The sequence below is a fragment of the Orcinus orca genome, chromosome 13 (genome assembly GCF_937001465.1).
Source record: "Orcinus orca chromosome 13, mOrcOrc1.1, whole genome shotgun sequence".
In the NCBI taxonomy this organism is placed as follows: Eukaryota; Metazoa; Chordata; class Mammalia; order Artiodactyla; family Delphinidae; genus Orcinus; species Orcinus orca.
In genome coordinates, this window is record NC_064571.1 from 68,279,174 (window position 1) to 68,295,396 (window position 16,223).

At 39.6% G+C, this 16,223-nt stretch overlaps 1 protein-coding gene across 1 annotated transcript in view; it reads left to right on the plus strand.

Moving 5' to 3' along the window:
• LOC117200783 (ALK tyrosine kinase receptor-like) overlaps window positions 1-16,223 on the plus strand; it is a 690,386-nt gene that overhangs the window by 115,537 nt on the left and 558,626 nt on the right. The window lies entirely within an intron of this gene.

Here is a 16,223-nt window from a genome sequence, read left to right on the forward strand (position 1 = left end):
CACTTTTACCAATGGACAGATCATCCAAAATGAAAATAAATAAGGAAACACAAGTTTAAATGATACATTAAACAAGATGGACTTAATTGATATTTGTAGGACATTCCATCCCAAAACAACAGAATACACTTTCTTCTCAAGTGCTGATGGAACATTCTCCAGGATAGATCATATCTTGGGTCACAAATCAAGCCGTGGTAAATTTAAGAAAATTGATATAGTATCAAGTATCTTTTTTGGCCACAACGCTATGAGACTAGATATCAATTACAGGAAAAAATTTGTAAGCAATACAAACACATGGAGGCTAAACAACACACTACTTAATAACCAAGAGATCAGTGAAGGAATCAAAAAATACATAGAAACAAATGAAAATGAAAACATGACGACCCAACACCTATGGTATGCAGCAAGAGCAGTTCTAAGAGGGACGTTTATAGCAACACAATCCTACCTTAAGAAACAAGAAACATCTCAAATAAACCACCTAACGTTACACCTAAAGCAATTTGAGAAAGAAGAACAAAAAAACCCCAAAGTTAGCAGAAGGAAGGAAGTCATGAAGATCAGATCAGAAATAAATGAAAAAGAAATGAAGGAAACGATAGCAAAGATCAGTAAAACTAAGAGCAGGATCTTTGAGAAGATCAACAAAATTGATAAGCCATTAGCCACACTCATCAAGAAAAAAAGGGAGAAGACTAAAATCAATAGAATTAGAAATGAAAAAGGGGAAGTAACACCTGACATTGCAGAAATACAAAGGATCATGAGAGATTGCTACAGGCAACTATATGCCAATAAAATGGACAACCTGGAAGAAATGGACAAATTCTTAGGAACGCACAACCTTCTGAGACTGAACCAGGAAGAAATATAAAATATGAACAGACCAATCACAAGCACTGAAATTGAAACTGTGATTAAAAATCTTCCAACAAACAAAAGCCCAGGACCAGATAGCTTCACAGGCGAATTCTATCTAACATTTAGAGAGGAGCTATCACCTATCCTTCTCAAACTCTTCTAAACTATAGCAGAGGGAGGAACTCTCCCAAACTCATTTTACAAGGCCACCATCACCCTGATACCAAAACAAGACAAATATGTGACTAAAAAAGAAAACTACAGGCTAATATCACTGATGAACATAGATGCAAAAATCCTCAACAAAATACTAGCAAACAGAATCCAACAGCACATTAAAAGGATCATACATTGTGATCAAGTGCGGTTTATCCGAGGGATGCAACGATTCTCCAATATACGCAAATCAATCGTGATACACCATATTAACAAATTGAAGGAGAAAAAGCATATGATCATCTCAATAGATGCAGAGAAAGCTTTCGACAAAATTCAACACGCATTTATGATGAAAACCCTCCAGAAAATAGGCATAGAGGGAACTTACTTCAACATAATAAAGACCATATATTGCAAACCCACAGCCAACATTGTCCTCAATGATGAAAAACTGAAAACATTTCCACTAAGATCAGGAACAATACAAGGTTGTGCACTCTCACCACTGTTATTCAACATAGTTTTGGAAGTTTTAGCCATAGCAATCAGAGAAGAAAAATAAATAAAGGAATCCAAATCAAAAAAGCAGAAGTAAAGCTGTTACTGTTTGCAGATGACATGATACTATACATAGGAATCCTAAAGATGCTACTATAAAACTTAGAGCTAATCAATGAATTTGGTAAAGTAGGAGGATACAAAATTAATGCACAGAAATCTCTTGCATTCCTATACACTAATGATGAAAAATCTGAAAGAGAAATTAAGGAAACACTCCCATTTACCACTGCAACAAAAAGAATAAAATACCTAGGAATAAACCTATTTAAGGAGACAAAAGACCTGTATACAGAAAACTATAAGACACTGATGAAATAAATTACAGATGATACAAACAGATGGAGAGATATACCATGTTCTTGGACTGGAAGAATCAACATTGTGAAAATGACTATACTACCCAAAGCAATCAACAGATTCAATGCAATCCCTATCAAACTACCACTGGCATTTTTCACAGAACTAGAACAGAATATTTCACCATTTGTATGGAAACACAAAAGACCCCGAATCGCCAAAGCAATCTTGAGAAAGAAAAACTGAGTGGAAGGAATCAGGCTCCCTGACTTCAGACTATACTACAAAGCTACAGTAATCAAGACAGTATGGTACTGGCACAAAAACAGAAATATAGATCAATGGAACAGGATAAAAAGCCCAGAGATAAACCCACGCCCATATGGTCACCTTATCTTTGATAAAGGAGGCAAGAATATACACTGGAGAAAAGACAGCCTCTTCAGTATGTGGTGCTGGGAAAACTGGACAGCTACATAAAAAAGAATGAAATTAGAACACTCCCTAACACCATACACAAAAATAAGCTCAAAATGGATTAAAGACCTAAATGTAAGGCCAGACACTATCAAACTCTTAGAGGAAAACATAGGCAGAACACTCTATGACATAAATCACAAGATCCTTTTTGACTCACTTCCTAGTGAAATGGAAATAACAACAGAAATAAACAAATGGGACCTAATGAAACTTAAAATCTTTTGCACAGCAAAGGAAACCATAAACAAGATGAAAAGACAACCCTCAGAATGGGAGAAAATATTTGCAAATGAAGCAACTGACAAAGGATTAATCTCCAAAATTTATAAGCAGCTCATGCAGCTCAATATCAAGAAAACAAACAACCCAATCCAAAAATGGGCAGAAGACCTAAATAGACATTTCTCCATAGAAGATATACAGATTGCCAACAAACACATGAAAGAATGCTCAACATCATTAATCATTAGAGAAATGCAAATCAAAACTACAATGAGATATCATCTCACACTGGTCAGAATGGCCATTATCAAAAAATCTAGAAACAATAAATGCTGGAGAGGGTGTGGAGAAAAGGGAACCCTCCTACACTGTTGGTGGGAATGTAAATTGATACAGCCACTATGAAGAACAGTATGGAGGGTCCTTAAAAAACTAAAAATAGAACTACCATACAACCCAGCAATCCCACTAGTGGGCATATACCCTGAGAAAACCATAATTGAAAAAGAGTCATGTACCACAGTGTTCATTGCAACTCTATTTACAATAGCCTGGACATGAAAGCAAGCTAAGTGTCCATCGACAGATGAATGGATAAAGAAGATGTGGCACATATATACAATGGAATATTACTCAGCCATAAAAAGGAACGAAATTGAGTTATTTGTCGTGAGGTGGATGGACCTAGAGTCTGTCATACAGAGTGAAGTAAGTCAGAAAGAGAAAAACAAATACCATATGCTAACTCATATATATGGAATCTAAAAAAAAAAAGTTATGAAGAACCTAGGAGCAAATCAAGAATAAAGACAGACGTACTAGAAAATGGACTTGAGGTCACTGGGAGGGGCAACGGTAAGCTGGGACAAAGTGAGAGAGTGGTAGTGTATATATGGACGTATGTACACTACCAAATGTAAAATAGATAGCTAGTGGGAAGCAGTTGCATAGCACAGGGAGATCAGCTCCGTGCTTTGTGGCCATCTAGAAGGGTGGGATAGGGACGGTGGGAGGGAGGATGATGCAAGAGGGAACAGATATTTGGATATATGTATAACTGATTCACTTTGTTATAAAGCAGAAAGTAACACACCATTGTAAAGCAATATGACTCCAATAAAAACGTTAAGAAAAAAGTGCTTAGGAATAAGAATGAAGCATTAGATAACATTAGAGCACCCTGATTTTTTTAATTTTAGAAGAAAATATCCTGGCTACAAGGCATGCTACTTGGGTTCTCAAGTCTCTTACTAATTAACCAGATGATCTTAGATAAGTTATTGAGAGTTTAAGACCTAACGCTTTCTTGGTTATTTTTTTGTTGTGTTGTGTTTTGTTTTGTTTTGAGTTAGTTTTTGCCTCCATTTCTCATATAACCCTCCTAAGCAGCCCTATGAGGGAAGTACGTACACTTTTCCCACTTCACAGAGTCTTAGAGAGGTTAAGTCACTTACCCAAGCGGTAGGGCAGGGCTCTTGCCCAGGGCTCTTGGACCCCAACACCCACCGTCAACCACCATGCTGTGCCGCTGTCTTGAGTCCAACAACACCTTCCACAATGCAAATACTCAGTGAGCGCCTGCTGTGAGCCAGGCACGGGGAAGGGGACAGAGACAGAAGTGGCCCCTGTTCTCAGAGCTTGCAGATCAGGACAACTAAATTCTCTCTGGGCTCCTTGATCTTCTACTATAAGAAAAGAGTTCAGGTCATTGATATCCCTTCCAGCCTGAAAGCTTATGAGCATTTAAACAATGACTTCTACTCTTCCATCTCTTTATTAATATTATTAGTCACATGCTTTTATTGGATGGCTGTCATGTGCCAGGTGCTCCACTAAGGGTTTTTATAGGATTTTTGAATTTAGTCCTCATACCAGTCTAGGGAAAGATTGCAGATGAGGAAATGGAAGCTCAGAGAAGTTACCTTGGCCAAGGTCATTTCGTTTATAAATGGCAGAGCAGAATTTGAACCCAGCTCTTTTAGATCCATGATCTCCCCCATGTAAACAACTTCTTGAGCTACTGCTCTTGAAATTTAATAAGCTCCATTCATTTAAATGAGCTAATTCCTATTACTACAGATATCATGAAAACAGAATTCTAGGTAACTGAGCAAGCTTGAAGCCTGGGCAGCAGCCTGCTTATTATAGGCAACATTGTACACCAGAGAATTCAGACCTGGACAGCCTCAAACCTGGTGTTTTGTTTGTTTGAAGCTGAGAATGAATCTGGAAACCTTCACAGCAGTGAGAGTTAACATTTCACCACAGTGAATTGAACTTGGGAAGTTGTTAGTTATAAAAACAACAACAACAATAGCAAAGGACTAATAGTTATACACCCCTTTATAAGTTCCCAGGCCTTTCTGCATCCATTATCTCATTTGATAGAGGAAAAGAATAATGGAATGAGTTGGAAGCCTGCAAATATATAAAATGATATTATTGAGTCTGTCAAAGAGAAACTCAGAGCAATGAGAAAAAGGAGCGGGGTCACTCGTCAGAAGCAGACAGGCTTATCTTTAAATACCTGATCAGGATGGTGGCTGAGCAGTAAATAAATGTAAAAGAACCATGAAGCTGTGAATAAATGGAGCAAGCTTTTTCTGAATGGAAAATAGCTGAAATTCCAGAGCCAGGGAAGGGGAGGGGTGGAAATATTCAGAAATTATGGCCTGAGAAGAATCTCTAAAGCTGTCAGGCAGCAGGGGATGAGAACAGCCCATCAGGAGTGGCCCAGAATAGATGGGGCTGTAAATCAAGGGGGGGAGCATTATGGCCATCACAAGGCACCGCTGTGCCTTACTGGGGAATGGACTGGAAGACTTCATGAGAGCTGGGTCTACCTGGCCCTGGGCATGATGGAGTTGACCATGTCAACCTTGGGAAGGCTCAAAATTCAACTTGCTTTTAAAAATGGCCCTGAGGGCTTACTTAGATTATCTTGAAGATCTGCAAGTCATTTTTTCTCTCTCTCAAGAGTGTATTTAAAATAAAAAAAGATTATATTCTGTTGGGAAATAATGTGTGCGTGGGAGGAGGGGAGAGGTTCTGGATATATAGGCTTCTATGTGTTTGAATTCCATCAGTGCCCATAGAAGCAGTCTGGAGTGTTGGTGGTGGAAGGGGTGGTATTGGTTCCAAGTCCCAGACAGGCCACTTACCTATCAGTTATGTGAGCAATCCCTTCAGCTCTCAGCCCTCAGGTTTTCTCAGCCTCAAATTATCATCTATAGAATGGGGACAATATCCCAATTATAGATCATTGTGAGGATCAAATGAACTAATGATTGTAAAGCACTTGACAGGGTCTAGTGCAGAGTACGTTATCAGAAGCTATTATTGGAGAGGGAAATAGGCATATCTCTTCATTCAGGAATCACAATCAGCAAATGAAGAGTGTAGTAGAAATCTTTCTCTGAGTTATGCTGCATAAATAACCTCAAACTCTTGTTGCTTTACAACATTTATGTATTTCTCATTCATGCTGCCTTTTGGTTCCATGGATGGCTGGTACTCTCAGTTCCAGGCTGTCAGTAGGTTCAGATCTGCACCACGCATCTTCTCATTCTGGGATGCAGGATGAAGGGACACCTCTCATCTGAGCCTCCATATTCTCATGGCAGAGGAAACAAGTGCAAAAGAGCTCTGAGAGCCTCTGCTTGGAGCTGGCACCTTGCCACTTCTACATCCATTCCAGTTGCCAAAGGAAATACTAAGCTTGGCCAACATCAGTGGGGCAGGGAAGTATATTCTCCCATGGTAGGTGGAGAGGGGAGACTAAATATTTGCAGGACAATAATAGAGTCCATCTCAGGGGGTATGCTTGGGATCATGGCTGTGTGTGCACAGTCATCTGACTGGGTCAGGAGGAGATTGACTGAACTCAGTCGAGCCGCTGTTAGGTAAACAGTGGACATGAGGTTGGAGAATGGGCTTTTGTCGAATCTTGCTCTTGGCTCTGGCATTGTGTGGAGAAAGGCTGGATGTCAGGAGGGCAGTGGCTAGGTTCTCCCCACCACTGTTGCCTCAGGTCTTGCTGCATCTGTGGCTCCGCCTGTGACATGGCAATGACTTCCCTAACCAACCCCTTCAGCTCTCAGCTTTCGGGTGGCAGTTCCAGGTCTGTGTGAGCTGATGGTGAGTCAGTGTCTCCCTAAGCAGTTGGATGTCAGTGTTAACACTTGTTCCCAGACAGCATCAGAATTCAGTGGTTTCTTACAGTTCTCCCCAGAATCATAAAGTGTCCTTCTTTATGGGCCTCAGACTTGTCATTTTTAGATGAGATGTGGTGGAGTGATCTCTAAGGCCATTTCCGGTTTCTATGGCCTTTGACCATGATGATTTGACAAGCGTTTAGGAGGCATGTATGAAATACTTGATATGAAACTTCCTAATGTAGATGTGTTAATGGCAACATTATGCTCATTAAAGCTGCATTGCATTACCCACATTACTATAAAAGGGTAATTGTCACGCGGCATCCTCTCCAGGTCTCCTGTTACCCTGGGGTGCTTGTTTCTCCTACATCCTCTTTAAAAAAATCTGCTTAAAGGCTGAAGGGTGTCACTAAGGTGTGTATGACTGATCATTATTTCCATTTTTGGAGGAGATGAGTCTTTACCTCCAAAGGAATGACTTTCAAATACCATGATGTGGCAAGTGTGAAGAGGATGACACTTTGGGCAGGAAGGCCCCTCTTCTTCCTTTTTCCCAATTTGATAAATATTTATAGAGAACCAATCCCCATGCTTTCATTTATATTGACTTACTTAATCCTCACAAAACCCCCCTGAAGGAAGTCAATATCCCCAACTTACAGATGAGAAAACCTAGTTCCAAAGAAATGAACTTACCTACAGTCATACAGCCAGGAAGGGCAGATCTAGGCTACAAACTTAGGTCTATTTGCCTGCAGTTCCCCTTTTATTACATTTTGATGAGATGTGCGCTGAGCTAAGAGTTGGGGGCCTCTGTCCAAGACTTGAGCCTGCTTCTGGCCTGAGTGGCCTGAGGCAAGGCTCTGACAATGTGGAATTGAGGCAAGGGAACATTTAGCTACTAGGAGACCTTTGTTTTCAAATCCAGTTCACAGTTTATTAATTCTATGACTTTAGATTAGTTACATTTATATGACAGAACTTATGATACCAGCCCTGCCCACCCCACTGAGATTCTGGGGCAGTCTGAGGACATAATAAATGTGAAAATACTTTGTAAACTGTTTAATATTATTCAAATATAGACACTGGTGGTGGTTCTCCTTAGAAGGAAATGGGAACAAAGCTGGCTGCCACTTCCCTTCTTAAAGAGAGGTTCTGCCTGGAAAGGAAATCCTACCCCACAAAATGTTTGTTTTGAGGGTTCCAGGATGCAAGAGAAGGAGTATCAAGTCTGTAGCTACTTTGTAGCTACAGAGAGAACAAAAGACAGAATTTCAAACTCACTTGTAGAAAACCCAGTACACAGAAATCCAGATTTCTACCAAAGGCATTCGGGGATTCAGGCTCAGGCTTGTTTGACTTGGAAACTCCCACTTTTTCATCCTAAAACACTAATTAGGCTAGGAACTAACAGAGGTTACCAAAAATGACATGGTCCCTTCACTCTAGTGACGTACAGTCTGACTGGAGCAGGGAAAAGGCACACTTTCACAGAACAGCTAAATCACAGTGCAGTGTGGTATGGGGTATTGGGTCTATCACCAAGGTGAATATCTGGTTAAGACAGAGGGTGAAGCTTGCTTCTCTCCTACTGTAGGCAGGAGAGAAGGCCCTGTGTTCCACCTAAAAGTGTAATGGCCTAGAAATACTTGTTTAGAGGACTGAAAACCTCAGGATGTATATGTTTTTGGAAACAGTGCTCTATAGTATGTTTGTAAAGCACCCTGTTGTTCTCTTAAGACTTCACTTGACAAAATGTGTATCAACAAACAGCATGCAAATCCCTTTTTTATACCAACAGTGAGTTTCCCACGAGTCAGTAGGAAATGCTAGGATAGGATGTTAGGGTAAAATTTTTCTAATGGTAATGAAACCATCTTAGAAATTGACATGTAACTTGGTATTTTTTCCAAGTGGTTTTCAAATGAAAGTATAAAAGATGCAAAGATTGTGGGTATAGTAAGAAGAAATCCTTTTTGGAAAATTAATAGGAAGTCACTGTACATGTCTTGAACTTGACTTCTGTGAAATTAAAGTGCTCCAGAGCTACTACAACATACTGAAAGAAGCATACATGATTTCTTTTGGGTAAATCACAGCGTGTTTCAAGACCACCGGTGCCCATGTGCCTCTGAGTTCTGAACTAGGTTCAGTGACTGGAGCAGCACAACCCCTGAAAGTTCTACGTGTGTTAAAACCTGTGCTTATTTTTATTTATTTATTTATTTTTTGCAGTACGTGGGCCTCTAACTGTTGTGGCCTCTCCCGTTGCGGAGCACAGGCTCCGGACGTGCATGCTCAGCGGCCATGGCTCACGGGCCCAGCCGTTCCACGGCATGTGGGATCTTCCCAGACCGGGGCACGAACCCGTGTCCCCTGCATTGGCAGGTGGACTCCCAACCACTGCGCCACCAGGGAAGCCCAAACCTGTGCTTATTTTGATTGAACAAACGGCAAAATCCATTAAAAAATAGGTGCTACAGAGATGGTAATTTGTAACAGTTGAGAATTAGCCCAGAAGTTGCCATATTGTATCTAGAGGTTTATATTTCTTTGAATCCTGCTTTGAATTGTATCATTTCTTAAATAAGAAAATGTAAGTTAATATAGTTGTGTTAACATTGGTCATTAGCTAATACATAAGTTCCTTTTTTATAGAAAAAAAATTGATTGAACTGTGTGCTCAATGCCTCCAGGCCCAAGGCTCCATACCCAGGAATAGCCATGATAATTGGGACATTGATGTGTATGACCAGAACCCTAGGCATCAACGTTTATCGGTCAGCAGCTAGCTGAGTCACAGATATTGTCTGAATCTCCAAGAGGTGATAAACCACCAGTGAGTCCTCTTCTCACAGTCATCTTTATGGATGTGTCTCTATTCAAATGGATGGTGGAGAAAAAGGTACCCAGAAGGCTTTATGACTACCTGACCTGACATCCTCATGTGCCAGAGGTTTTCCCTTTAGCCATTTTAAGCTCCCTGTGAAATCTAAACATAAGGATATTTCTTTCTTTTGAAATAAAGGTCTTTGAACATAGCAGCTCTTCCAGTAAGCCTGAGAAGAGATTAGCTGGCTGAGTTCTAAATTAAATGAAGCTACCAGAGAATGAGACAACAGACAGTAACAAACAGGAAGGATTTGGGTGCAGTGGAAGATGCAACATAACGGGTTGTCAAAACCTTTTCTTTTTCTTTTTTTTTTAACATCTTTATTGGAGTATAATTGCTTTACAATGGTGTGTTAGTTTCTGCTTTATAACAAAGTGAATCAGCTATACATATACATATATCCCCATATCTCCTCCCTCTTGCGTCTCCCTCCCACCCTCCCTATCCCATCACTCTAGGTGATCACAAAGCACCGAGCTGATATCCCTGTGCTTTACGGCTGCTTCCCACTAGCTATCGTTTTTACATTTGGTAGTATGTATAAGTCCATGCCACTCTTTCATTTCATCACAGCTTACACTTCCCCCTCCCCGTGTCCTCAAGTCCGTTCTCTACGTCTGCGTCTTTACTCCTGTCCTGCTCCTAGGCTCTTCAGAACCTTTTTTTTTTTAAGGTTCCATATATATGTGTTAGCATATGGTATTTGTTTTTCTCTTTCTGACTTACTTCACTCTGTATGACAGACTCTAGGTCCAGCCACCTCACGACAAATAACTCAATTTCGTTTCCTTTTATGGCTGAGTAATATTCCATTGTATATATGTGCCACATCTTCTTTATCCATTCATCTGTCGATGACACGTAGGTTGCTTCCATTCCCTGGCTATTGTAAATAGAGCTGCAATGAACATTGTGGTATGTGACTCTTATAGAATTATGGTTTTCTCAGGGTATATGCCCAGTAGTTGGATTGCTGGGTCATATGGTAGTTCTCTTTGTAGTTTTTAAATGAGCCTCCATACTGTTCTCCATAGTGGCTGTATCAATTGACATTCCCACCACCAGTGCAAGAGGGTTCCCTTTTCTCCACACCCTCTCCAGCATTTATTGTTTCTAGATTTTTTGATGATGGCCATTCTGACTGGTGTGAGATGATATCTCATTGTAGTTTTGATTTGCATTTCTCTAATGATTAATGATGTTGAGCATTCCTTCATGTGTTTGTTGGCAATCTGTATATCTTCTTTGGAGGAATGTCTACTTAGGTCTTCTGCCCATTTTTGGATTGGGTTGTTTGTTTTTTTGATATTGACCTGCATGAGTTGCTTGTATGTTTTAGAGATTAATCCTTTGCCAGTTGCTTCATTTGCAAAAATTTTCTCCCATTCTGAGGGTTGTCTTTTGGTCTTGTTTATGGTTTCCTTTGCTGTACAAAAGCTTTGAAGTTTCATTAGGTCCCATTTGTTTATTTTTGTTGTTATTTCCATTTCTCTAGGAGGTGAGTCAATAAGGATCTTGCTGTGATTTATGTCATAGAGTGTTCTGCCTATGTTTTCCTCTAAGAGTTTGATAGTGTGTGGCCTTATATTTAGGTCTTTAATCCATTTTGAGTTTATTTTTGTGTATGGTGTTAGGGAGTGTTCTAATTTCATTCTTTGACAAGTAGCTGTCCAGTTTGCCCAGCACCACTAATTGAAGAGGATGTCTTCTCTCCACTGTGTATTCTTTCCTCCTTTATCAAAGATAACGTGACCATATGTGGGTGGGTTTATCTCTGGGCTTTCTATCCTGTTCCATTGATCTATATTTCTGTGTTTGTGCCAGTACCATACTGTCTTGATTACTGTAGCTTTGTCGTATACTCTGAAGTCAGGGAGCCTGATTCCTCTGGCTCCATTTTTCTTTCTCAAGATTACTTTGGCTGTTTGGGGTCTTTTGTGTTTCCTTACAAATTGTGAAATATTTTGTTCTAGTTCTGTGAAAAATGCCAGTGGTAGTTTGATAGGGATTGCATTGAATCTGTTGATTGCTTTGGGTAGTAGAGTCATTTTCACAATGTTGATTCTTCCAATCCAAGAACATGGTATATCTCTCCATCTATTTGTGTCATCTCTAATTTCTGTCATCAGTGCCTTACAATTTTCTGCATACAGGTCTTTTGTCTCTGTAGGTAGGTTTATTCCTAGATATTTTATTCTTTTTGTTGCAATGGTAAAGGGGAGTGTTTTCTTAATTTCAATTTCAGACTTTTCATCATTAGTGTATAGGAATGCCAGAGATTTCTGTGCATTAATCTTGTATCCTGCTACTTAACCAAATTCATTGATTAGCTCTAGTAGTTTTCTGGTAGCATCTTTAGGATCCTCTATGTATAGTATCATGTCATCTGCAAACACTGACAGCTTTACTTCTTCTTTTCCAATTTGGATTCCTTTTATTTCTTTTTCTTCTCTGATTGATGTGGCTAAAGCTTCCACAACTATGTTGAATAGTAGTGATGAGAGTGGACAACCTTGTCTTGTTCCTGATCTTAGTGGAAATTGTTTCAGTTTTTCACCATTGAGGATGATGTTGGCTGTGGGTTTGTCATATATAGCCTTTATTATGTTGAGGAAAGTTCCCTCTGTGCCTACTTTCTGGAGGGTTTTTTATCATAAATGGGTGTTGAATTTTGTCGAAAGCTTTCTCTGCATCTATTGAGATGATCATATGCTTTCTCTCCTTCAATTTGTTAATATGGTGTATCACGATTGATTTGCGTATATTGGAGAATCGTTGCATTCCTCGGATAAACCGCACTTGATCACAATGTATGATCCTTTTAATGTGCTGTTGGATTCTGTTTGCTAGTATTTTGTTGAGGATTTTTGCATCTATGTTCATCAGTGATATTGGCCTGTAGTTTTCTTTCTTTGTGACATCTTTGTCTGGTTTTGGTATCAGAGTGATGGTGGCTTCGTAGAATGAGTTTGGGAGAGTTCCTCCCCCTGGTATAGTTTGGAAGAGTTTGAGAAGGACAGGTGTTAGCTCTTCTCTAAATGTTTGATAGAATTGACCTGTGAAGCTATCTGGTCCTGGGCTTTTGTTTGTTGGAAGATTTTTAATCACAGTTTCAATTTCAGTGCTTGTGACTGGTCTTTTCATATTTTCTATTTCCTCCTGGTTCAGTCTCAGAAGGTTGTGCATTTCTAAGAATTTGTCCATTTCTTCCAGGTTGTCCATTTTATTGGCATAGAGTTGCTTGTAGTAATCTCTCATGATCCTTTGTATTTCTGCAATGTCAGGTGTTACTTCCCCTTTTTCATTTCTAATTCTATTGATTTTAGTCTTCTCCCTTTTTTTCTTGATGAGTCTGGCTAAAGGTTTATCAATTTTGTTTATTTTCTCAAAGAACCAGCTTTTGTTTTATTGATCTTTGCTATTGTTTCCTTCATTTCTTTTTCATTTATTTCTGATCTGATCTTTATGATTTCTTTCCTTCTGCTAACTTTGGGGTTTTTTTGTTCTTCTTTCTCTAATTGCTTTAGGTGTAAGGTTAGGTTATTTGAGATGTTTCTTGTTTCTTAAGGTAGGCTTGTATAGCTATAAACTTCCCTTTTAGAACTGCTTTTGCTGCATCCCATAGGTGTTGGGTCGTCGTGTCTCCATTGTCATTTGTTTCTAGGGTTTTGTTTCGTTTTGTTTTTTGTGGTATGCAGGCCTCTCACTGTTGTGGCCTCTTCCGTTGCAGAGCACAGGCTCCAGACACGCAGGCTCAGTGGCCATGGCTCACGGGCCCAGCTGCTCCGAGGCGTGTGGGATCTTCCCAGACCGGGGCATGAACCCATGTCCCCTGCATGGTGGACTCTCAACCACTGTGCCACCAGGGAAGCCCTGTTTCTAGGTATTTTTTGATTTCCTCTTTGTTTTCTTCAGTGATCTCTTGGTTATTAAGTAGTGTGTTTTTTAGCCTCCATGTGTTTGTATTTCTTACAGATATTTTCCTGTAATTGATATCTAGTCTCATAGCATTGTGGTTGGAAAAGATACTTGATCTGATTTCAATTTTCTTAATTTTACCAAGGCTTGATTGGTGACTCAAGATATGATCTATCCTGGCGAATGTTCCATGAGCACTTGAGAAGAATGTGTATTCTGTTGTTTTTGGATGGAATGTCCTATAAATATCAAGTAAATCCATCTTGTTTAATGTATCATTTAAAGCTGTGTTTTCCTATTTATTTTCATTTTGGATGATCTGTCCAATGGTGAAAGTGGGGGGTTAAAGTCCCCTACTATGAATGTGTTACTGTTGATTTCCTCTTTTATGCCTGTTAGTATTTGCCTTATGTATTGAGGTGTTCCTATGTTGGGTGCATAATATTTACAATTGTTATATCTTCTTCTTGGATTGATCCCTTGATCATTATGTAGTGTCCTTCTTTGTCTCTTGTAATAGTCTTTGTTTTAAAGTCTATTTTGTCTGATATGAGTATTGCTACTCCAGCTTTCTTTTGATTTCCATTTGCATGGAATATCTTTTTCCATCCCCTCACTTTCAGTCTGTATGTGTCCCTAGGTTTGAAGTGGGTCTCTTGTAGACAGCATATATATGGGTCTTGTTTTTGTATCCATTTAGCGAGCCTGTGTCTTTTGGTTGGAGCATTTAATCCGTTCACATTTAAGGGAATTATCGATATGCATGTTCCTATTACCATTTTTTTAATTGTTTGGGGTTTGTTTTTGTAGGTCCTTTTTTTCTCTTGTGTTTCCCACTTAGAGAAGTTCCTTTAGCATTTCTCATAGAGCTGGTTTGGTGGTGCTGAATTCTCTTAGCTTTTGCTTGTCTATAAAGCTTTTGACTTCTCTGTCAAATCTGAATGATTTCCTTGCTGGGTAGAGTAATCTTGGGTGTAGGTTTTTCTCTTTCATCACTTTAAATATATCCAGCCACTCCCTTCTGGTTTGCAGAGTTTCTGCTGAGAAATCAGCTGTTAACCTCATTGGGATTCCCTTATGTGTTAACTTGTTGTTTTTCCCTTGCTGCTTTTAATATTTATTCTTTGTATTTAATTTTTGATAGTTTGATTAATATGTGTCTTGGGGTGTTTCTTCTTGGATTTATCCTGTATGGGACTCTGTGCTTCCTGGACTTGACCAACTATTTCCTTTCCCATATTAGGGAAGTTTTGAACTATAATCTCTTCAAATATTTTCTCAGTGCCTTTCTTTTTCTCTTCTTCTTCTGGGACCCCTATAATTTGAATGTTGGTGCGTTTAATGTTGTCCCAGAGGTCTCTGAGACTGTCTTCTATTCTTTTCATTCTTTTTTCTTCATTCTGCTCTGCAGTAGTTATTTCCACTATTTTATCTTCCAGGTCACTTATGCATTCTTCTGCCTCAGGTATTCTGCTATTGATCCCTTCTAGAGAATTTTTAATTTCATTTATTGTGTTGTTTATCTCTGTTTATTTGCTCTTTAGTTCTTCTAGGTCCCTGTTAAACATTTCTTGTATTTTCTCTATTCTGTTTCCAAGATTTTGGATCATCTTTACTATCATTATTCTGAATTCTTTTTCAGGTAGACTGCCTATTTCCTCTTCATTTGTTAGGTCTGGTGGGTTTTGTCCTTGCTCCTTCATCTGCTGTGTGTTTCTCTGTCTTCTTATTTTGCTTAACTGACGTGTTTGGGGTCTCCTCCTCACAGGCTGCAGGTTCGTAGTTTCCTTTGTTTTTGGTGTCTGTCCCCAGTGGCTAAGGTTGGCTCAGTGGGTTGTGTAGGCTTCCTGGTGGAGGGGACTATTGCCTGTGTTCTGGTAGATGAGGCTGGATCTTGTCTTTCTGGTGGACAGGTCCATGTCTGGTGGTGTGTTTTGGGGTGTCTGTGGCCTTATTATGATTTTAGACAGCCTCTCTGCTAATGGGTGGGGTTGTGTTCCTGTCTTGCTAGTTGTTTGGCATAGGGTGTCCAGCACTGTAGCTTGCTGATCGTTGAGTGGAGCTGGGTCTTGGCGATGAGATGGAGATCTCTGGGAGATTTTCACTGTTTGATATTATGTTGGGCTGGGAGGTCTCTTGTGGACCTGTGTCCTGAACTTGGCTCTCCCACCTCAGTGGCACAGCCCTGACTGTGGCTGGAGCACCAAGGGCCTGTCCTCCACACGGCTCAGAATAAAAGGGAGAAAAGAAAGAGGAAGATAAAATAAAATAAAGTTATTAAAAGAAAAAATAGAAAATAATTATTAAGAAAAATACTTTTCTTAAGTAATAAAGAAAAAAAAAAACGCACAGATGGAACCCTAGGACAAATGGTAAAAGCAAAGGTATACAGACAAATTCACACACAGAAGCATACACATACACACTCACAAAAAGAAAAAGGGAAAAAAATATATATATATCGTTGCTCCCAAAGTCCACCTCCTCAATTTGGGATGACTCGTTGTCTATTCAGGTATTGCACAGATGCAGGGTACATCAAGTTGATTGTGGAGATTTAATCCACTGCTCCTGAGGCTGCTGGGAGAGATTTCCCTTCTCTTCTTTGTTCGCACGGCTCCTGGGGTTTAAGCTCTGGATTTGGACCTGCCTGTGTGTGTAGG